The sequence below is a fragment of the Bos grunniens genome, chromosome 4 (genome assembly GCF_055505025.1).
Source record: "Bos grunniens cultivar Pamir isolate PY7600 chromosome 4, Bosgru_T2T1.0, whole genome shotgun sequence".
NCBI lineage: Eukaryota > Metazoa > Chordata > Mammalia > Artiodactyla > Bovidae > Bos > Bos grunniens.
The window spans coordinates 25235563-25259763 of NC_141168.1; the positions used below are offsets into that span (position 1 = coordinate 25235563).

The 24201-nt window shown below is 39.4% G+C and overlaps 1 protein-coding gene and 1 long non-coding RNA gene across 9 annotated transcripts in view; one reads left to right on the forward strand and one right to left on the reverse strand.

The window, feature by feature from the left end:
- LOC147373793 (uncharacterized) overlaps window positions 1-4950 on the forward strand; it is a 37398-nt gene extending 32448 nt beyond the window's left edge. For both annotated transcript variants that reach the window (XR_015162138.1, XR_015162139.1), the window contains one exon: window positions 3418-4950. This is a non-coding gene — a long non-coding RNA (uncharacterized LOC147373793). The remainder of the gene's footprint in view (window positions 1-3417) is intronic.
- Window positions 1-24201, reverse strand: part of MKLN1 (muskelin 1) — a 396990-nt gene that overhangs the window by 247430 nt on the left and 125359 nt on the right. The gene's annotated exons all lie outside the window — the stretch shown is intronic.

Below are 24201 nucleotides of genomic sequence, written 5' to 3' on the forward strand. Positions count from 1 at the left end.
TTAGTACTTCCTTTTGGACCACTCATATGATTCAGATAAAAAGCTCCCTAGTTATAGTGACTTTTGCATACAAATATTTTTTCCTCCTAACTAGATTATAAATTCTCCTTTAGAATAAGAACCTTGTCTTGCCCATCTTTGTATCCCATGAAAATCCTAGCACAGTACTTTGAACAGAGTGCACATTCTGTAATCGGTAAATGAGAAAGAAAGCTTCCATTTGTCCATCCATAAATGGAAAATAACAATTTCCACTGACTTGCCTTTCAGAGATAATAATGGCAGTGTTTCCTGGAAACAATTTCTGTACCTGTAATAGAATGATAGAACTGAAACACCCATTCCTGCTGGAGCAGTTCCTTTAAAAAAAAAGAAAAACCATTTGGTTTTAGCATGTTATCTATCCCATGTGGAGCTAAACCTGCTTGCAGTTTCACCCCAAGGAGGAAAAGGCAAGATAATTAAGAAAATACTAGAGCTGAATATTGTTTTTTTCCTCAGGAATTCTGATTCATCAAATAAATATGTATCAAAAGACTATTATGTTAAAGTACAGTCCATAAATGCTGGGGGAATACACACACATAGAGTATGCTGTAATTCCAAGTTAGTAGTTGCCACACAACATGATGAATGCTTTTTTATAAAAACAAGATGCTACGGGACCAGAAGGAACTCTATCGATGGAAAGTTTCACCAAAAAAAAAAGGTCACATTTAAGCTGGTCTTTTAGGATTTTATCAGGCAGAGCAAAGTCAAGAACATTTGGGGACCAAGAGAAATAACTTTGCTTGAGCTGTTGCCAAGCAAGCCACACCCTCAGTTCAGCCCTGTTGTATCCACAAAGACCTATTTTTATTCATTATCCTCATAGTTTCTTTTCAAGAGAGGAAGAGAATGCTGGGTACTTCCCTGTTTTGCACCTAGATTATTTTATATGTCACTGACAGATTATCAGGAGGGAAGGCAGAGGTTGACTTCTGACAAGTCAAATAATGAGTCCAAGTAGCCATCCTATAATGAATTAATGAAAACTCTTTTCTTTCCTGAGCTTCTCCCTCATTTCTGAAAACTGAGGCAGGCTATGCTGTGAGAGTGCATGATACCAGGGCATAAATAGCTTTGAGGAAAGCAGGCAAGGAATGAAACTTCTCCTTGGTCTCACCACCCCAAATCAGGAGGCCCTTCTTTGTGGCAACGCCCCCTTGAAGGAGGATTATGGCTGGAGCCCTCTGTCCTCCCCTAGACTGACCTTCAGATGGCTCCTTGAGGAACAGTTCTGTCCGGGGCACCGCCCAGTGTTTCTCCCAGCCCAGCCCTGCTGGGCCTCTGAGACCAGAACTGTGCTGCGTATGAGTGGGAGGAGAAAACTCAGGAAAGCAGCCAGCAGACAGGGAAAGAGCAACCTAAACCCACCAAGGGGCAGAGGGTTCCCTATCCTCCCCCTGCAGCTTCCACTAGAAAACAGGGAAGCCGGGCAATCAGATTCCAGCCTGAAAGTACCCATCGCTTGTCCTTGTTTTCTGAAGAAGCCTCTACCTTCCAGACCTTGCCAGGAAGCCGGCGGCATTTTCATGAAGCAGTAATAACAAGGACAGAGCGTTCTAGCCTGCTGGAGCCTGCTGGCTGGTCACTCTTTCCACTGCCTTTTGTTTTCATGCAGCATTCCCTCACTTGCTTCTCAGATTCCTCAGGGCTTTGAAAAAGCCACAAATGCTCCACACAGTGACACCACCCAGCGGGCTGGCAGACATCGCTGACACGCACCCTGCCCTAAGCGATGGCATGTATGCAAGTCCTGACAACTGGCACCCAGCCACACACCTAGTAAAAGGCAAGACAGCTCCCAGAAAGCTAACATAGTCCCCCATCAACCCAGCTGTCAAAGGTGGGACTTTAAGTCCCCAGTCAGTGGGCTGGTCAATTATACACCCAACATCTACAACATATGTTGGGCAGTGGTACTTCTCTACCCATCTTCAAGGATCTAAGTACAGATAAATCCATCTATCCAATATAGATGTTACCAACAAAGTGCTAGAGCCCTTTCACCATATTAGACTGTGCATACGTACATAGAGCTGATGCTCTCAATGATACAAATTTATTCATAATTACTGGGTTTCAGTATCACCTGTTTCAAACCACACTCCAGAGTTACCCTAACAGAATCTGTGAAAATAGGACCCAGATATGTGTAGTTTAAAAAAAAAAAACTTGACACTGTTGGTTAAACTATAAAATGAGAGAAATTCTCATATATCATTGATGAGAGTAAGAAGTAGTTCAGCATCTGTGGAGAATAATCTAGAGAGCAATCTAGCGAAGTTGAGAATGCATAGTCTATTCCTTAATAACTTCTATTCTAGATATACTCCCTAGAAGAACTCTTATACAGGAGCCTATGGAGGCATACACCAGAACATTAATTATATAACAATTTGAAACAGCAAAAAACTAGACATAACAAATATCCACCTATAGATCATCCATTCTAGAATATTTATACAATGAGACTATATTGCAGTACTATATAGTATGTTATTACTATGTTATAAAAAATGAACTAGCTCTACAAGTATCACATGGATAAATCTTAAAAGCATGATGTTGAAAAAAGTTCTAGAAAAATATGTACACCATTTATGTACATGTTTAAACACCTAAAATGTATATATTTGTAGCAAAAATGTAAAAACATATGTGGGAAGGATTCTCACTATCTTTAAGAAACTGGCTATCTCTGAGGAGAGATGGAATGAAAGGGCCTTTTTTTGTAACTAAAATGTTTTACTTATAGCTTAAAAACCTTAAGCAAATATGGCAAGTTGATATAATTTATTAAATCTGGATATTACATATATGTTGCATAGGTAACTCTGAGGGTCATCCATAGCAGAGGGATCTCTTGAAACTTTTAGGATTCTCAAATATTGAAATTCAAAGTTTGTTTATAGGGATGGCTCGTATCAGTGAGCCTTCAGATCCTTTCTACTCTGTTTTTTTCAGACTCTCTAACTTTTAATTGTCTCTCCATCCCCTGAACTTTTCTAGAGCTCTAATTATCTGTGGTGTTCATTTGGTAATTCTGTACTTTCCTGCACGTTGCTGAAATAGGCAATTATTCACTCAATAAGTTTATGTCTTACTTCTTGAATTAGGCTATCAGCTTCTTCAGAATAGGGATCATATCTTGTTCATTTTTGTATTTTTTATAATATTTAACACAGATTAAGCAGTAAAGCATATGATTAAGAATATAAGATAAAAACAAGTTCAGAAATGTGGCAGGATATAAGAACAATATACAAAAATCAATTGTATTTCTATACAATAGCAATGAACAGTCAGAATATGCAATCCTCTTCATATCTTACTGCTTTTTCTTTTTTCCTTTTTTCTCTTCTTTTTTTTCAGAAATCATCAAGCTGATGCTACATTTCATATGGAAATGTAACCCAGAATAACCAAAACATTTTGGAAAAGGAAGAACAAATTTGGAAGATACACATTTCCTGACTTCAGAACTTATAAAAAACCTACAGAAATCAAGGTATAAGGCATAAGAACTCATGTTTAGATCAAAGGAATAGAACTGAATGTCCAGAAATAAACCCTCAAGTACATGGTCAATTTACTTTTTTTGACAAGGGACCCAAGACAATTCAATAGGCAAAAGGTAGTTTTCTCAATAAATACTGCTGAAACAACTGGGTTCAGTTCAGTTCAGTTCAGCGGCTCAGTTGTGTCCACTGGGTATCCACGTGTAAAAGAATGAAGTTGGGCTATACCTTACACCATACAAATAAATTAACTCAAAATGGATCATAGACCTAAATGTAAGAGCTAAAACTACAAAACTCCTAGAAGAAAACAGAGAAAATGTTTATGACCTTGGATATGGCAAGGTTTCTTAGATATGCTGCCAAAAGCAGATGTGACCAAAAAATAAATAAATAAATCAGACTTCAAAATTAAAAACTTTTGTGCTTCACAGAACACCATCAAGAAAGTAAGAGGACAACAACAGAATGGGAGAAAACCTTTGCAAATTGTAAATTGACAAGGAACTTATATCTAGAATATATACAAATGTATTATGACTCAATAATAAGAAGACAGCCCAGTTAAATCATGGGCAAGGAATTTGAATGAAATTCCTCCAAAGAATCTATACAAATTGCCAATACACACAAGAAGAGACACTAAGCATCACTAGTCATTAGGGAAATGCAAGTCAAAACCTCACAAGGGATAGCTGTTCACGCCCACAAGGATGGCTATAATAAGAACAGACAATAACAAGTGTTTGTAAGGATATAGAGAAATTGGAACCCTCACACACTGTGGGTGGGCATGTAAAATGATGCAGCCACTTTGGAAAACAGTTTGGTAGTTTCTCAAAATTCTAAGCATGGACTTACCATAATATTCATCAATCCCACTCCCAGGCACGTACTCAAGAGAAATGAAAACATAGCTCCACACAAAAGCTTATACATGAATGTTCATAGCAGGGTTATTTGCAGTGGTTAAAAAGTGGAGACAACCTATGTCCATGAAGTGATGAATGGGTAAACAAAATGTTTTACATGCATACAATGGAACATTTTCTGCATGAAGTACTGATGTATGTGACAACATGGATAATCTTTGAAAACATTATGCTAAGCAAAAGAAGCTATTCACGAAAGACTATAGATTGTATTGATAGATAAGGTCTTTAATGAGGTTAAGTTAAAATGAAGTCTTTAAGGTGGGCCCTAATTCAATATGCACAGCAAGACACCAGGACTGCCCACGCCTAGAGAAAAGAACATCTGAGGACACACCAAGAAGGCAGACACGTGCGAGCCAAGGAGTGAGGTTTCAGGAGCAGTGAGACCTGCTGACATCTTGGACTTTTAGCCTTTAGCACTGTGAGAAAATAAACTGCTGCTGTTTAAACCACCCAGGCTAAGGTGTTTTGTCATGGCAGCTATAGCAAACTAACACAATGGTTTTTTTGAGTGTGTAACAATGCTGTGGTGTATAAGAAAGGCCTATGCTTTGAATTATTGTATTTTGCAGAGTGGCATCTTTTGATCACTTATATAATCAATTGCTAGAAATATGAGAACTCTCTAGAAGCTCAAGTTTAGTGCAATAGTTACCATGAACAGGCCCATAAAGCCCTGGCCTTTGAAAATGCCCTATTCACCTGTTCAAGAAGGTAAACACTTAGAAGATCTCTCCAGACCCATGGGATTTTCATAAATTGGTAGAGACTGATCCAGATCTGCTTATAACCAGGGAAAATGTCATTTAAAATGATGTTAATTACTGAGAACTTTTAATAACATGGGGAAATGATTATAATAGTAAGTAAAAATTCAGCATGCAAATTTAACATGTATAGAGAGAATCACCATATCTGTATAATGATATGCATAGAAGAAAGACTTAATAGAAATATAGTCCAAGTTAATATTAGTTCCTCTTTGTGGTGAGACTATGGATTATTTTTTATTTATTCTTTATACTTCTCTGTTATTTCTGAATTTTCCAAAGTGATCACATACTAGTTTACAATCACAAAATATGCTTACATTTTAAAAACTAAAAACTGAGGCAGAGGGTATATAACCCAATGCTGGGACTGAGAATCATCTCCAGGAGATATGGTTCCGGGACTCAGAGGTCAAATCTGTTAGAGATCCTCCCTTCAGACCTCTAATTCCCAATTCTAAATTTAGGCTACTCTTTCTGGATTTATGTGGCCACCTCTCTTTCTCCCCCAATGACTCAACCCAATATCTCCCTTTCTCTTCCCCACCTTTTCCCCAACATTTGTGCTCTGAGGCTACCCACAGTGACACACTGATAGCTGTGTCCTTCATGAGCAGTGTGGCTAAGAAGTAGCACAAAATGAGAGGAGGGGGTCAAGAGAAGGGAGATACTGAGGGAGACACTTCTGAGGTTTCCATCCTTGTGGACATTTGACTCTCTTGGCCTCTGTCTGCTGCTGCTAAGTCGATTCAGTCATGTCCGACTCTGTGCGACCCCGTAGACAGCAGCCCAATAGGCTCCTCTGTCCCTGGGATTCTCCAGGCAAGAACACTGGAGTGGGTTGCCATTTCCTTCTCCAATGCATGAAAGTGAAAAGTGAAAATGAAGTTGCTCAGTCGTGTCCGACTCTTAGCGACCTCATGGACTGCAGCCTACTAGGCTCCTCCATCCATGGGATTTTCCAGGCAAGAGTACTGGAGTGGGGTGCCATTGCCTTCTCCGTGGCCTCTGTCTACTCCTCTCTTATTCCTCCTCCTTAGGGGAGGGGCTTAATTTGCTTTGTGAATTGCAAAGTACACATGGCAGGTTCAGCTTAGCTTCTCCTTTCTTTCAGAAGGTTATGTATCTACCTGCCCACAGTGAGGATATCACCTTAGTATTAGTCCTCCGGGGGCAGGGTCCCCTTCCTGCTCCCACTGCTACTCCCAGCGTGAGAGGTCCTACTCTGGTCAAATTTTACTTGTGACTGGGTAAACAAGTTGACCTAACTCATTTAGTATTTAGCAATCCATTATCTCCTACAATAAACAGCCTTTATCAACAATCGAAGTGGCATTTTGGTCCCTATCTGCTCACTCTTTTGTTTCATTTTACCAGTTGACCAGAACCCAGGATAGGGATTGGGGGAAAGAATTGGAACTTCTCAGAAACTTGAAAAAGGAAATAATACTTGTTAAGAGCCAGCTATGTGCCCAGCACTAAAACATGTTTTACATATGTTCACTTATTTAATCCCTAAAACCATCCCCATATTTTACATTATTTTCCCATCTCACAGAAAAAGAAACTGAGGCTCAGAGAGGTTAAGAATTTGCCAAAGTCTCACAGCTAAAGCGTGGCTGATGTCTCTGACTTCAAAGCCCAAGCATTTTCCACTGCATAAGACATTGTTTTCAGGTGGCACCAAGGCACTCCTCAGCGACTGAGGCAACAATCTTATCTTTCTTAATATTTCATCCTAACCATTTGATCTTGGAGAAGGCAATGGCACCCCACTCCAGTACTCTTGCCTGGAAAATCCCATGGACAGAGGAGCCTGGTAGGCTGCAGTCCGTGGGGTCACTAGAGTCAGACAGGACTAAGCGACTTCACTTTCACTTTTCACTTTCCTGCACTGGAGAAGGAAATGGCTACCCACTCCAGTGTCCTTGCCTGGAGAATCCCAGGGACAGGGAAGCCTGGTGGGCTGCCGTCTATGGGGTCGCACAGAGTCGGACACGACTGAAGCGACTTAGCAGCAGCAGCAGCAACCATTTGATCTATCATCCTAACCTTAATCTATCAGTGCAAGGGAGGAAACCAGGATACAACCAAAAAACAAGGAGCAAGGAAATTACAAAGAAACATCAAGAAATGTATTTTTCCCCAGTTTTCTTGGGGACTTTTGGACAAATGGCCTTCCCTGCCCCCCAACTTGTGCTCTGGATTCCCCCAGTTGTAAAATAATTCAATAATACCCAATCCTCATTAGGTCAGATCACATGTCATGCTTCCCTGAGACTGGCCTCATCATGGTTGTCCTTTTGCATCCACTTGCTATTAAAAAAACAAACAAATGTATGTCATATTGCTCTGGATAGCACATGGAGTAAGAATAATTATGTTGAATAATGAATCAGCTTATCAGTATATGAAAACCAGAAGTACTGAACTGATGAACAGAAAATGATTTTAAAATGCCAGTCGTAGGGGCTGACCCTTTAAAGAGACAAGCTGAGGAAGATGTTTTGATGTGACCCCTGGAGGACAGTCTGCTGGCAGGCTAAACCACAGCCAACTGAGAGGGCCAACTACTCCCCAGATGCCTAAGGACCAGGAGCATTTCCAGGAGCTCAAACCACTGCTACTTTCTTCTCAACCTCCCAACAAAAGCTCAGAAAGTGCAAGGGCACCCCACAGGCCACTGAGCACATTCCCAATTGTCCTCTAGGGAAATCTGATGCTAAAAAATGGACCTTTTCCAAAATAGTGGTTCAAACCAGATGAGGAATTACAGAGAAGACAGCCTTCCATGGTAAATACCCAGCCTCCAAATCCCCAATGTCTTCATTAGGGGACTGAAAACACAGGCACACCAGCTGGTCTCCACTGCTTTGAAGCACTGTGGCACAGTGGAAAGAGCAATGCTGTAGGGCTGGAAATAAGAGACTAGCCTTCTAGTCTCCAGCTCTGCCAAGTTTTAGCTGGGTGACCTTGACAAAGGTACTCAAATTCTCTGGGTCTCACTTTCCTCATTTGTTAAATGAGGTTTGATTAAACCATGGTGCCTTCTGGTTCTGAAATCCTATCTTTCATCTTAATATTCCCACCTTACATTTAAAGAAAATCACAGCAGGTTCTTGGGTGTTGTGTTTATTGGAGATCTTGCCTCTAACCTTTTCAATATTTTCATTGGCTTTCCTTCCACAAGATTAAACCTAAATTCTTTAGCATGACATTCAAGGTTCTTTGAGATCAGTCCATGCCTAGCTATTCAGCTGCCCTCCTCTTGCTCTCACCAATCACGTATTCTGTTCTGGCTATACTGGTCTATTTGTATGCCCCGTGCAATTTCAAATACTTACTGAGCATGTATTCTGTGCTAGACTCATCAGTAAGTCTTTTCACATATTGTTTACTTTATATTAATTAAAATAGAGCTCACTGCTATACAAACAAGCTATGTAGGGTCAATAGATTAATGTAATAGATTAGTCAAGTAACAGTTCAGTGTGGCAAGCCACCTTCCACCCAGGGTCCTTCTATTTTGCAGCTCCTCCATCCTCTAAGTTTCAGAGTCCTTTACTTCCAAAGCTAATAGCTAGGAAAGACAAGGAAGAAAAGGCACACCTATTCTTATCCTGGCCGAGAAATGATGTACATCACTTCTGCTCACATCCAATTAATGAGAACCAATCGTTTGATTCTCCCAGAAGTATAAGGCATTAGAAACTGGTTGGGCCAACTCCCAGAACATTTGATGCTATGGAAGAAGAGCATGAGTCTTGGATGGTCAGCTAGGCATTTCATGCCCTTCCTTGATCTGTGCTTAGTAATGTCTTATTCACCCTTCAAACCTCAGTCCAAGTGCTACCTTCGTTGTGAAGTCTTCTCTGACCTACACAGGCAGTTCTGTTGTTCAGTCATCAGTTGTGTCTGACTCTTCGCAACTCCATGGACTGCAGCATGCCAGGCGTCCCTGTCCCTCACCATCTCCCAGAGTTTGCCCAAGTTCATTTCCATTGCAGTTCTAGGTCCTTCTTTTTCTATGCCTCATGCACTTTTCACATTTCCCCATTATGACAATTATCATAATGTACTGTGTGGTTTGCTTGCCAGTCTACTCAACTGGACTATGAGCCTTAAGGGCAAAAATACTGTCTTTTTATTTTTGTATTTGGAAATCTTAGCATGCATGTGTCGGAGAAGGCGATGGCACCTCACTCCAGTACTCTTGCCTGGAAAATCCCATGGACAGAGGGGCCTGGTGGGCTGCAGTCCATGGGGTCGCTAGGAGTCAGACACGACTGAGCGACTTCACTTTCACTTTTCACTTTCATGCACTGGTGAAGGAAATGGCAACCCAGTCCAGTGTTCTTGCCTGGAGAATCCCAGGGACGGGGAAGCCTGGTGGGCTGCCGTCTCTGGGGTCGCACAGAGTTGGACACGACTGAAGCGACTTAGCAGCAGCAGCATGCATGTGTGCATACTAAGTTGTGTCCAGCTCTTTGCGAACTCCTGAACTGTAGCCCACTAGGCTCCTCTGTCCATGGAATTTTCCAGGGAAGAATACTGGAGTGGGTTACCATTTCCTTCTCCAGGAGATCGTCCCAACTCAGGGATTGAACCCGCATCTCTTGTGTCTTATGCATTGGCAGGCGCGTTCTTTACTACTGCGCCACTGCGGAGTGCTTGGTAATAGTAGTTTTACAATGAGATTTAATGAATTAATGTTAATGAATATTATCAGTGAGTGTATGAATGAATGCCTTAAGGAAAAGAAGTTGGTTTTTACAGAGGAACAAAACCTCAGTTTACAAAGTATATTGATGATTCAATCTTATCCATAATGCTAAAAGGAAAATAAGCTTTCCATACAAATGTTACAATTATAATCAATATTTTATATTATTATCAATATTCCTTTAGCATCTCCCTGAGGGTAGGGACCATATACATTTTGTTCTTTGATCTGACTCCACCATCTAGCACACCATCTGGCACATAGTAGGAACTCAGTAAATATTTCAGGAAGAGTGAAAGGATATAGAAATGAATGAAGACGGGCACCCTTAATCCCATGAGCCGCACAATAAGCACATGGCTTACATTACAAGAGAAAAGTGTTGATGGGGAGGTGAAAACTTACACCACAACTAGAAAAACAGAACAGAGCGCACATCGGGACTCTTACTATCATTACCTCGTACAAGCTATGTCATCATCCTCTTTATATAAGAAGATGAACAAACATAATTGGAGGAAACTAGAATCTCAGTGGCTATAGTTGCCTGTGAGTAAAATTAGGACAAATGGATGTCTCTAAAATGGCTGTACTATGAAATAACCTTTATAAATTGGTTAATGAGAGAAGCAGGAAGCAAGAGTGCAGACAATTACGGAGTCGTGACAACTGTGAAAAACATATTGAGAAAAGACGAAAACATGTTTTTCATAGTTTCTGAAGAGGTGAAGGGGACAACAGAGGATGAAATGGTTGGATGGCATCACCGACTCGATGGACATGAGTTTGAGCAAGCTCCGGGAGTTGGTGATGGACAGGGAAGCTTGGTGTGTTGCAGTCCATGAGGTTGCAAAGAGTCGGACATGACTGAGCAACTGAACTGAACTGAGATGAGAGACAATTCTACAATGTTTATAATACATTTATTCTCATAGGTCCCATGTGACAAAGTTTGGATTAGATATTGCAGATGGCTTCAAGGGGATTACTTCCCAGACTTTGTCATGAGAAGCATTTGACAAGAAGGACAAAGTGCAAATGCATAAGCAACTTCCAATCAGAACCTCTGCACGGGCTTGGCCAGGTATCCTGAAACTCTGGGAAGTCCTAAACATAAACAAGTAAGTTTGCAGTGTGAACTGATCTGTGATGGTAACAAAGTCGGTGCTGATACTGACGGATTTTTTGTATGAACTGACCAAGGTGTTAATGGTAGGTCTAGGCATCAAGTAACCTGAAAAATAAGACAGTACACTTTTGCAAACCTTTGATGATACATGAGCTTGAAACCACTGGCCTGCCCTGAGGAGCTATCTGTCTCCCACTGTGGCAGGAACTGCTATGAGCTCAGCACACAGATGGACTAAGCTTCCTAGCCTCTTTTGAAATTGGGCAGAGCTATATGCCAGAGTTCTGGCAAATAGAAAGTGGGTGGAAGGACTGGATGCCAGTTCCAGGTCTGGCCCATGGAAAGCCTCCTGTGTAATATACAGCAGGCTCTCTCCCTACCCACTGGCTGAATGGAGAGGATTCTGAGAACCTAGAGGAAGCTAGAGCCATGTGTTGGAAGAAGTCTGTGAATTACTGCATAGATTTACCACTGCATGCCACACATCTCCACCCCTACTAATTTATATTATACTATATAGTCAAGAACAATAGCTTTTCATTGGGCCAAACCATTATTTTGAAGTCCCTTGTTATAACAGTTAGCTTATCTTGACTAATACATCCTATTTCTGAACTTTCCTCCTGGTCACAAGTAGGAAGAGAGGCTAGGGTAAATTTCAAGAGTCTCAGTCTCCAGCTTCAGAGGATCAAGACAAAAGACGATATCAGAGACAAAGCTCAACATAAGGGAATATCATATTTAGCAGAATTCTAGAGTTACATTTAAAGCTTAGACATTCCCATAGAGCTAAAGCCATGCATGTGAGTCTCTGCTTATCTAACTAGTCCCCTCTGGGGGTTTTCATACTCTTGAGAGTACAGTGAATAATCATCTCCCAAACATAGTTATCATATGAACCCTCAGTATAGTCCATTCAAATTTATGTGCTTAGGATCTAGTCAGATAATATGTGTGTGCTTAGTTACTTAGTCATGTTCAACTCTTTGTGATCCCATGGACTGTAGCCCACTAGGCTCCTCTGTTCATGGAATTTCCCAGCCAAAAGATACTGGAGTGGGTTGCCATTACCTCCTCCAGGGGATCTTCCCAACCCAAAGATCGAATCTGAGTCTCTTGCACTGGCAAGCGGATTCTTTCCCACTGCGCCACCTGTGAAGCCCCTAGTCAGATAGCACAACATTTAAAACCTGTTTTGCTTTTTACTAAACATGGTAATTATGAAGAAGAAAAAATCAACTAGTAAGTAACTTTGTGTTTGAAGGTATATTTTTAAAGTGATTATGCAAGGTTTGGTTGAATAAAATACTAATGAAATTATGGGGGAGCCAACCAAGCACTGTGGCAAAAAAAAAAAAAAATGAGGCCTTTTAGTGCTTGCCTGAAGATGTTATTGGGAAACTTTTGTTTACTTGCCGGACTTTGAAAATTAAATCCTTCTTCAAGTAGCCTCGGGTGTTAAGGATAATAAATAAGATGTGCTGATTGAAAACATTTTAAAAAACAACTTGTTATAGCTTTTAAAATAACAAGGGATAAATTCAGCTTGAAATGGGATATACCAAATTCATATGGCCTGCTCGATAAAACACCAAGCTTTAAAGCTGGATTCTACAGGTCATCATTGTATTGATTCTCTACCAAATGAAATTTTGCAGGGGCCTGCGACAATAGCCCTAGGAAATGCTAGGTAGCTTCTACCTGTAAACCTGATCCCATTAACGAAAGGGGCAACTGATCTCCCTATCTTGAAAGTGCATAGATAAAGGGATGAACTGGAAGTTGGTCATGATTCAGAGGGAGGAAAAGGTAAGAGATTTAGGAGAAGAGTCCCTGAGGGCTTAGATGAAAGAATCAGTCTTGAAATAGTACTTTTCAAGAAATAAATTCTCTTGCCCTATTTTCAAGAGGTACAAACTAAACTATAATGATCCTCTAAATTTTCTAAAACCTCATCTTCTATCCCTTTTTCCAAGGCACTCCATTCCTTTGTCTTCCCACCTAAAATCTCTGGCTACAGTTAGATCCTGGAGAAGGAAATGGCTACCCACTCCAGTATTCTGGCCTGGAGAATTCCACGGACTGTATAGACCATGGGGTCGCAAAGAGACACGACTGAGCAACTTTCACACACAGTTAAGACCTGGTACTTCTTGAAGTACCACAGCTCTCTCTAAAATCACATAGGAATCCAGCAGACAAATAAGGCTTCCCAGGTGGCGCTAGTGGTAAAACCCACTTGCCAATGATGGGACTCAAAAGATGCAGATTCTATCCCTGGGTCGGGAAGATCCTCTGGAGAAAGAAATGGTAACCTGCTCCATTATTCTTGCATGGAAAATTCCATTGACAGAGGAACTGGGCTATAATCCATGGGGCCGCAAAGAGTCAGACGAGACTGAGCACACACCCACAGACAGACAGGTGGACTTAAGGAAATGTTGATAAGGTATGGTTGGGGAACTGACCTAAGGCTATCTCCCTCAAGATAGGATCTTTGATTAACACAAAGGATGTGTGGACTCCTTGTGCAGACTTGGCAGGAGTTCTTCAGGGGGAATCTGTGTGACCATGTAAGCTGTTACATGAGTGCTTCCCAACCTATTATCTCAATGATCAGATTCATTTCCCCCCCAAAGCTATAAGCTTTGAAAGAGTTTCATCTACTAAAGAAAATATACTAAGAATTTTTAGGTACCAGGTATTGCATTAATATGTGCTTTACACACATTATCTAAAATCCTCAAATACTCTGAAAAATAGAAACGATTACCCCATCTTACAGACGAGTAAACTAAAGTTCAGATGTGTTAAATAATTAGCCCAAGTCTTACTGTTAGAAACTAAATTCTGATTGGTCTTACCTCCATACCCACATTCTTGCCAATAGATTCTCTACCCTACAGATAATACACACAACCAACCAGAAATTCATATTGTGAAGACACATCTTTATTATGAGTCAGTGTGACATAATCCCCCATATTCCAGACCTCTGCCTCCCCACAAAAGAGAAACGCTTTGCATTACTTAGTCAATCTGCTCAGGCTTTATTGTGAGTAAATATACAATGTCTTCTAGGCTTTTTTAAAGTATTGGACATGGTTCAAGTAAGTCCATTACTATCTGACTCTGAGATCCCAGAAAAAGTACCTTTACTGCCTCCCCTATCTAACTGGTAACTTGCAAGCCAAAAGCTTTAAAAATTACAGAATAAATGGAGAAAAAGGATATTACTAATTCCAGTAGTAAAATGAAAATTGTTAGGCCAGTATCCTAAGATTAAGTTCTCTCCTGATATGCAGAAAATTTCCAACAACTCCCTTGTTTTTGTGCTAGCTGAAAAACAAATAACAAAAACAAACATAAAAAGCAATCAAGCAATAGTAACCTAAAAGCCCTTCTGGATATCCAGAAATACAGGACAACCTTGAGCAAAGTTTAACTGGCTGGATATTTAACTATTGTAAAATGAAAGTGTTTATTTGGAGATTTTAAAATAACTCATCTTCCTTAGAAACCCAAATTCTTACTTTTAGTAATGAACTCCTTTAACCTAGTTGCTTATATGTTCAATGGATTAGTTATTTATAGCAACTCAAAGATAAGAAGTAAACATCAACCAAAGAGAACAGATGCATACTTTTTCCTCACCCTTGAATTTGAACAGTACTCAAGAAACATCTAAAGATCTGGCTATTTTGCATCCAAAGAAAATGCTCTTCCTTAATTGTTTAGAGTCTAAAGTGGTTTTGGTTGGGGGGAGGAATGGAAGGCGAACGGAGAGTTATTTTAAAATGCCATAAAAGAGTCTTCTGTATCTGAACTCCCCAAAGTGTTCTGTCTTAAATACGTGTTAGCAAAAAGATTTGTTTATTCATAGCTAAATTCTGACTAATGACTGATTTCAGAGTACCTTTTTCTGGGCTCAGAGAAAAAGTAGTCTCTGCTAGACTTCATATTCCAGAAAGTTCTGCCCTGACTGACCAACCTCCGAGATAAACGAGCTCCTGCATCAACTCCATAAAGAGGATAAAACCTCAGTCTTAATCTTCTTATCCTTTACACAGGATAAAGGCTGTCTCCTAGGTGTCAGGCAACAACTCAGAGCCCTTTTATCTGAACATTCAAAGTAGGGATGATCATTTTAATACAGTACAAGTAGACAGGTTCTCTTTTTAAAACCCATTTTTTAAACTGGCTCTCATCACCTTCACCCAGTGATCAGTATTAGCTTTATTAGTAGTGGGACATTCAGATATAATGTAGGCCTAATACGAGGCAGTAGAAGTATACAGCATTCCCCAATGGAGAATTCTTACCAAAATGTTTAATCTGATTCTTCTCAAGTTTTTAGATCCAACTTTGAGTTTACAAGAAATACAGAGGACAGAAGAACAAGTTTAACAACACCAAGAGGAAACAATCAGACAAATCTAGCAAGTGGGACATTCTGTAGAACAATTTGCCCAGAATGGTTGATAAGTCAATGTCATGAAAAGAAAATGCATGTGGGTGTGGTGCTGTGAGACAGGTCTAGATTAGGAGCCTTAAGAAGCACCAGAACCAAATGAGATATGTGGACCTTGTTTAGTTAGCCATCTTTAAAAGATATTTGCGGGGGGAAGGAAAAAAGGGAGACATTCTTAACGGGTATATAGTTTGTTTGGCATAATGAAAAAGTTTTGGAAATAGTGGTGGTGATTACACGTAGTGAATTTACTTAATGCCACTGAATTGAATACTTTAAAATGGTAAATTTTACATTATGTATACTTTACCACATATTTTTAAAAAGATATTTTGGGAACAAATAGTGAATATTTGAATGTGGGTGGGTATTTAAATACTATTGAGAAGTTATATGAATTGTGTGAAATGTGATAATGGAACTGTGTACCTAACAAAGATGTGTATATTATTTAGAGATGAATGTTGAAATATTTAGGGGGGAAATATATTTTATATATATATATATATATATGCTTCTATGAGTGAAAAGTGAAAGCTTCAGTTGCTCAGTCGTATCTGACTCCTTGCAACCTCATAAACTATAGCCTTCTAGGCTCCTCTGTCCATGGAATTCTCTAGGCAAGAATACTGGAGTGGGTTGCCATTCCCTTCTCCAGGGAATCTTCCCAACCCAGGGATCAAACTCGGATCTCTTGCATTGCAGGCAGATTCTTTACCATCTGAGCCACCAGGAAAGCCCCATATGCTTCTATAACTTGCTTTAAATAACTTCAGCAAAAAAGAAGAAAAAGGAAAACTTGAGAACATCTGGCAAACTTTTAGCAATTGTTTGATCTAGGTGATGAATATTGGATATTCATTATACTATTCTGATTCCTTCTCTCTATCAGAATTTTGCAAAGGAATCACGGACAAATCACCCTTCTGTAAAACAGCACAAACAATGATTGGAATTCTGAACTGGAGATATAAGTTACTTTGAGGTGATGCTCTCTGGAAGGCCAGAATGTCCAGGGTAAGGAGGACAGTGGCACAGGATGAGTGTTGGTGGTTAGAGTCATGTAACCCTAACAGAGGTGTTACATATAAAAAAAGCAGCTGAAAAGAAAGTTCAAAAGGGAGAAGCAAAAGTTTCAACCCAAAACCAGAGTGCCGGAAATCTGCACAGAGAATCATTGCTCTCAGCTATAACTGGCTCCTCTGCTACCCCTACGTCCTCCCTTGGGGTTTGGGCTGCTTAATTGCACTGAAAGGTCAAGAATTGTTGCAGCTCTGGGAGCTAAACAGAAAGGAAAAGGACTATTTTCACCAAAGGCACTGTAGGTCACTTCCTTTTTACAAAACAATGCACCATAATGCAAGTCAAGATTGTGTCTCTCCTGTACAGTTTTGAAGTTCATCTCCATCCTCATACTTCGTGAAGAGAACTTTAGTAAACCCTGACTAGAAGTGCACCCAGAAGAGAAAAGAAGAAGACTTTGAAAAAGAACCACCCAGAGCACTAATATAGTAAATTCATGGCTTCCCCTGCCCAAAATACCTGATAACATCTGCAAAGCGCTTCATTTATACCAACAATTGTAACCTTGTTATAAAACACAAATTGCTTTAATAATTCTTCAATTTCCCTATGGGTTAAAATCTTCCTTGGAAATCTTGAAATGAACAGCTTCTTCTCATGGATCTTTGATTTTAATGGCACTGTGAAGCATTCTTACTCACCAAGGTATTCTGCTCAGGTTTGGTTTGACCTGTCTTCTCTGCTACCTGCATCTCTGTATCTCTGTCAGGAACCTTCCTCTGACTACAAGCATCAAGAGAGGAACATGAATCTTCTTTCTATCCTCTCCTTCCTACTCTGCTAGAGGGGACAGTACCTTGATTGTAGGCAGAGATCTACATTTACAGTGAGTAGGGTCGCTGGTCCTTCCTCATCCTCCTTCTCTCTCCACCCTCTTCCTTCCCTCTCTTTTCTCCTTCCAGGCAGCATCATCAATTTACGAGGGCAACTCTCCCTCACACTACAAAGTTCAGCTATTAGTTCAGCTATTTTGTTCTTCTCCATTCTCTCCAATGTTCCTGATTGCTCTCTTATCAACACACCCAGAGGAGAGTGATAACACTGCAAGATTCAAGTTTGGACTTAGGGCAAAGAAAAAATGTCCCCTAAATCTTCTAACTTGGTTGTCAGATCTAGACCAGTTTAACAAAGAGCTCTGTATTAACATTTTAGGTGCAGCCTCATTAACAAAATATTATATCACTATTGACTCTACTATCTGGGCAAAATCTGGATTTAGGTGTTCTTTTATCCTTTGTCCTAGTAATACTTTAATCTATCTATCCATCTATTCATCCAACCATCCATTTGTTCATGTATCTATCTTTCATCCATCCTTCTATATATATCTAACAGCTTTTTTGAGATATACATCACATAATATACAATTCACCCATTTAAAGTATACCGCTCAATATTTTTATTATATTTACAGAGTTGTGTAAACATAACCACAGTCAATTTTAGAATATTTTATCACCCCCCAAAAGAAACTTTGTACCCATTAGCAGTCACTCTGCATTTCCTCCTAACCTCCTCCATCAAACCTCAGCAATTAAGCAATTGCTACTCTATTTTCTGTCTCTATAAAGTAGCTTTTCTGGATATTTCATATAAATGGAATCAAGCTTTTTTCACATAGCATGGTGTGTTCAAAGTTTATCCATGTTGCAGTAATTCATTCCTTTTCATTGCCAAATAACATCCACTGTATGGATATACCATATTTTATTTAACCATTCATCAGCTGATAGACATTTGGATTGTTTTCTTCCTTCCTTTTTTCCTTTCTTCCTTCCTCCCTCCCTCCTTTTCTTTCTTTTTTTGTAGACTGGAATAGCATAACCATTTTCAATAGCCAAAGAATGGAGAAGCAGGACTCTAGTTCAGGAATCAGCTTCTCTGGATTGTTTCTAATTTTAGACCATTATGAGTACTGCTGCTATGATCATGCATGTACAGTTTCTGTGCTGACATATATTTTCATTTCTTTTGGTTGTAAATAAGGAGAGAAGTTGATGGGTTATATAGTATCCATCTGTTGTAGTCTATTGAGGAGCTGCCAGACAGATTTCCAAAGTGGCATACCATTTTATATTTCCACCAGAATGTATAAAAATTCCAATTTCTCCACATCATCACCAAACCTTAACATTATCTGTCGTTTTGATTATAGCCATCCTAGAGAGTACGAAGAGGTATCTCAGTTTAGATTTAAAAACATTTTTTTTAATTTATTTTATTCATTTAGTTTTTATTTTATTTTTGGGTGCTCTGGGTCTTCATTGCTGCATGCAGGCTTTCTCTAGTTGCAGAGAGCCTGAGCTACTTTCGAGTCGAGGTGTGTGGGTTTCCCACCGCAGCGGCTCCTCTTGTTGTGGAGCACCGGCTCTAAGGCCCATGGGCTTCAGTAGTTGCGGCACAAGGGCTCAAGAGCACAGGCTCGGTAGTTGCGGTGCACAGGCTTAGTTGCTCCACGGCACGTGGGATCTTCTTGGACCAGGGATCAAACCAGTGTCCTCTGAGTTGCAAGGCAGATTCTTAACCACTGGACCGCCAGGGAAGCCCTCATTTTAGTTTTGATTTGTGTTTCCCTGATGGCTAATGATGTTGAGCATCTTTTCATGTGCTTGTTAATTGGCCTTTTTTGTATATCTTCCTTAAAGGAATGTTTATTCAAATTCTTTGTTGATTTTATTTTTTTAGGGTATCAAATGTGATTGATTTTTATTGTTTTTGTAAGCAATTTAGGGTCCTCTGGGTACATCCATTTTGGGAGGAAACCAGGTTGCTTTTGTAGGGCATGCCTGATGTGGTCCTAAGATTGGTTCACACGGTTTTATTTATTTTAGAAAGGACTTTTTGGAGTATAGTTGATTTACAGTGTTGTGTTATTTTCAGGTGTACATCAAAGTGAATCATTTATATTTTTATATATATAATATATATATTATATATATATATATGCTGCTGCTGCTAAGTCACTTCAGTCGTGTCCGACTCTATACGACCCCATAGACGGCAGCCCACCAGGCTCCTCTGTCCCTGGGATTCTCCAGGCAAGAATACTGGAGTGGGTTGCCATTTCCTTCTCCAGTGCATGAAAGTGAAAACTGAAAGTGAAGTCGCTCAGTCCTGCCTGACTCTTAGCGACCCCGTGGACTGCAGCCTACCAGGCTCCTCCGTCCATGGGATTTTCCAGGCAAGAGTACTGGAGTGGGTGCCATTGCCTTTATACACATATATACATATATAAAACTAGTTAGTATAATCCTTTTTATTTTTGTGGAGTTGATAGTAATGTCCTCTTTTATTTCTGATTTTAGTAATCTGAATCTTCTTTCTTCGTTTTTTGGTCAGTCTAGCTAAAGGTTTGTCATTTTGTTGATCTTTTCGAATAACCAGCTTTGGGTTTTGTTCATTTTCTCTATTGTCTTTCCTATCTTTTGTTTTATTAATTTCTGCTCTAATCTACTACTTCCTTCCATCTGCTTGATTTGGACTTAGTTTGCTCTTCTTTTTCTAGTTTCTAAAATGGAAGAATAGGTTATTGATCTGAGATCCTTTTCTTTTTTTCTCTTCAACATAAGCATCCACAGCTGTACATTTCCTTCTAAGAACTGCTTCGGTACATTCCATAAGTTTTGTTGTGTTTTGCTTTTATTTTCATTCATCTCAAAATATTTTCTAATTTCTTTATCAGGTTTTTTTTTTTTTTTTGACCTATTTGTTATTTAGGAGTAAATTATTTACCATCCAGATATCTGTGTATTTATCAAATTTCCTTGTCTTATTGATTCTACTTTATTTCCATTGTGGTCAGAACTCACGCCTTTTATAACTTCAAACCTTTGAAATAACCTAGAGTATAGTCTATCTTGGAGAATAGTCTATATTCATATGAAAAGAATGTGTACTTTGCTGTTGGTTGTTGGAACATTTTATAGATGTCTGTTAGATCTAATTGGTTTATAGTTTTGTTACAAACCCAATAATACATATTATAATTATGAATTAATATAATTTTATATCTTTTTTTTTAAGTTAAAAACAGAAAGGAAAGCAGGTTATATTTAGGGTTTGTTTCATCGCCTTCTTATTTACCAGTTCTGGTTCTCTTCATTTGTTCCCGTGGATTTGAGTTACCATCTTGTTGCACTTCTTACTCTACTATAGCTTTTCGTTCCCACCCACCTCCATTGTGAAATGTGTTCTTTTATACAATTGCTTTCTAGATCATTAAAGAGAAAAAAGGAGAAAAATTATGCATTGATATACTGTCTTTTATTCTTACATAATTGTATTTACTAGTCCTCTTTGGATTTTGTGTGGATTTGAATTACTGACTGGGATTACTTGTGTTCAGTTTGAAGAACTTCCTCGTTTCATATAACTCTAGCTGGCAATTAATTCTCTCAGATTTTGCTTATTGGGAATGTCTCTATTTCACTTTCATTTTTGAGAAATAGTTTCCTGGATAAAAGATTCTGATTTGAGCAGATTTTTTCCCTCAGCACTTTAGTTTCTTAAAAAAAAAAAAAAAATATATATATATATATATATATTTATTTATTTATTTATTTATTTATTTTTGGCTGTGCTGGGTCTTTGTTGCAGGCTTTCTTTAGTTGCAGTGTCTGGGCTTCTCATTGGGGTGGCTTCTCTTTTTGTAGAGCCCTGGCTCCAAGGAGCATGGGCTTAGTTGCTCTGGGGCATGTGGAATCTTCTCAGACTAGGGATCAAACCCATGTCCCCTGCATTTGCAGGTGTATTCCCAACCACTGGACCACCAGGGAAGTCCTCCCCCCAGCACTTTAAGTATGCCACCTCACTGCTTTCTAGCCCCCATTGTCTCTGGTGAGAAGTCAGCTATTAGTCTTATTTGGATTCCCTGGTTTGTGATGAGTTTATCCTTGCTGTTTTCCAAATATTCTCCTTCATCATTTTTACTATGATGTGTCTGAATGTGGATCTAGGTTTATTCTACTTGGGATTAGTTGAGAAGTTTTCAGCCATTCTTTCTATTTTTTCTGCTCCTTTCTTTCTCCTGTACTCCCATTATACATATGTACTTAATGCTTCTTACATTTCTCTGAAGTTCTGTTCATTACTTCTTCATCCTCCTTTCTCTCTGTTCTTGAGATCAAGTAATAGCTATCTATCTCGTTTGCTGATTCTTTCTTCTGCCAGTTCAATTATATTATTGAGCTCCTCTAGCGATTTTTTTTTTCCTAATTATCACAATTTTCAGGCTTGGGACATCCGTTAGGTTCTTTCAAAAATAATAATAATTTCCATCTCTTTACTGATTATCTTACGGGAGATTTTTATCCTACCTTCTTTTGCTTCTTTAAGTTTGGTTTTCTTCAGTTCTTTGAATATATTTATAATAGCTGCTTTGAAGTCTTGTCTGCTAAGCTGGATCTGAGCCCTCTCACAGGGTGTTTCTATTGACTGCTTTTTTCCTCCTGTTTGGGTCACATTACACTTTCCTGTTTCTTTGCATGTCTCATAAGTTTTTTGTTGAAAACTGAACATTTTAGATAATATATTGTAGCAAGGCTAGATACTGATCCTCTCAACCTTATTGTTTATTTTTGAACTTATGAGCTTATTGTTGTAATTTGCCTTTTTATTTCTTCCATGACTGAGCTAAACTATCTTGGTAAATTCTATTTCCCTACAGTTTGAAACCTCTGATGTTGCTCCTCAGAAGATGCATATTTGGCCTCGTGTACAGTCATCCTGGGATGATGTTGATTTTAGCATAGTTCTCTTTGACTGTCTCTGTCCCCAGTCTCCCTAAATTGTCTGTCTTTGTTGTTATGATCCCTAGATATTAGGCTCTATTAGTTGTTAGCAAATCACTCTGTTGTTTTCAACAATGCTTGTTGCATACATTGCTACACAGTCTGATCCAGTTAATTTTAAGACCCTCTGCAGAGGTAGTTTTTGAGGCCAGTCTTTGAGATTTGTTCTGATCCTAGGAGGGCTCTTCTTAGCTGTCTTTTTCTCTGGTCCTTTCTAGTAAAATGAACTGGCCTATAGTCAGGCTTGTTGTTCTCAAAGAGATACCAACTCCCCCTTAATTGCTTATCACCAAAATCTCCATTGTTTTCCAAGACTCTCTTCAGTTTGAATTTCCCCACATTCTTTTCCAAATAAAGTCTGTTCCCTTGTTGAGAGCTTCTGAGGGAACAGTGACCCACTTCTCATGGAGTAATACCCTTTTTTTACAAGTGAGGCGCCGGATTGGGGTGGTAGCCTTTGATCTTCTTGGCTTTCATCTCCCTTTACGGAACAACAATGTTAAATGGTAAATAATTTTCACCAGGTATGGTTGTTTTGTTGAGGAGTGAGTCTGTGAAGCTCTCCATACCACCATTTTGGAAATCATCCCCTAATGCAGTCTTAAGAGTATTAAATCTCTTCTAGACTGCTAATAGCATTTTTCTGAACTATGCAGAATTTGGGTTCTGAACCAATTATGATATGAAGACTAAACTGGAGGAGAATTTGGAGGTAAAGCTACCGATAGATCACCCCTGACCAAATGAAAACTTCATAGAGAAGATCTGAGAACCATCTCCCTCGTGCATTCCAAGCATAGAATACCAGCACATCCTGATCAAAATAAACCACTAAAACAGGTATCAGGAAACAAAGGTACTAAATTTCAGCTCTCTTCCTGGTTTTCTGGGTGACCCTGAGTAAGCCAGTTAACCTCCTCTGAGTTCTAGTTCCCAGGAATAGCAAAGTGTTTTAAACTATTTGTCTTACCCCTGGCCCTCAAATAGGACATGTGGTTTAGATTGTATTTATGATGGAGTGATTTTCACTAAATCTTCCCTATTCTTCTTCCCTCCTGCTGTTTCTTGAGACTGACATCATGCCTCTGGGAAATATCTGCCTGGGCTTTGAGAGCTATTGCTACTTTGGGTTTGTGAACTCCAGATTGAGTCCTGTCTGATAAGCATCATGTTCTAAACACCTCACACTTGTTGGATGAAGAAAGGAAATCACAAAGGCTTATCCCTACCCGCACTAAATGTTTTAATTTGTGAAAGAAAAGACAGTAGGAAACTTGGAATTTCCAGCTCTGGTCTTTCAGTCATGATCTACTGTTCCAAGTCAGAATCGTGTCTTATCCTCCTTGGGCATTATCATTTTTGGTCACTTAAAATGAAGTTGCTCCCAGACAATTCATCTCCCAGCTATTTTTGGAACAAAGTTTGCCTCTAGTAGAATCTTTATAAGATCCTGTGGTCCTGACAGTTTTTGCTGACTTCTTAACAAGCACTGCCACAAGCCATTTGAATACCTTGGAGATCAAGATTAACAAGTCCCATCAGTCATTAAGGTGGTTAAAAATCAGGCTCCCTCCCTTCAGAGATTAGGTTTAACAGGCTCACCCACAGGATTAAAGGAGTCTTTAGCCAAAAAACCCCAGATATAAATTGAAAGCTTACTGACCAAACCAAGATCCAGCTAGTTTTCTTATTAGCAGCAGTCACACTATTCTCCTGACTGGGAGGCAGAGTTTTCACA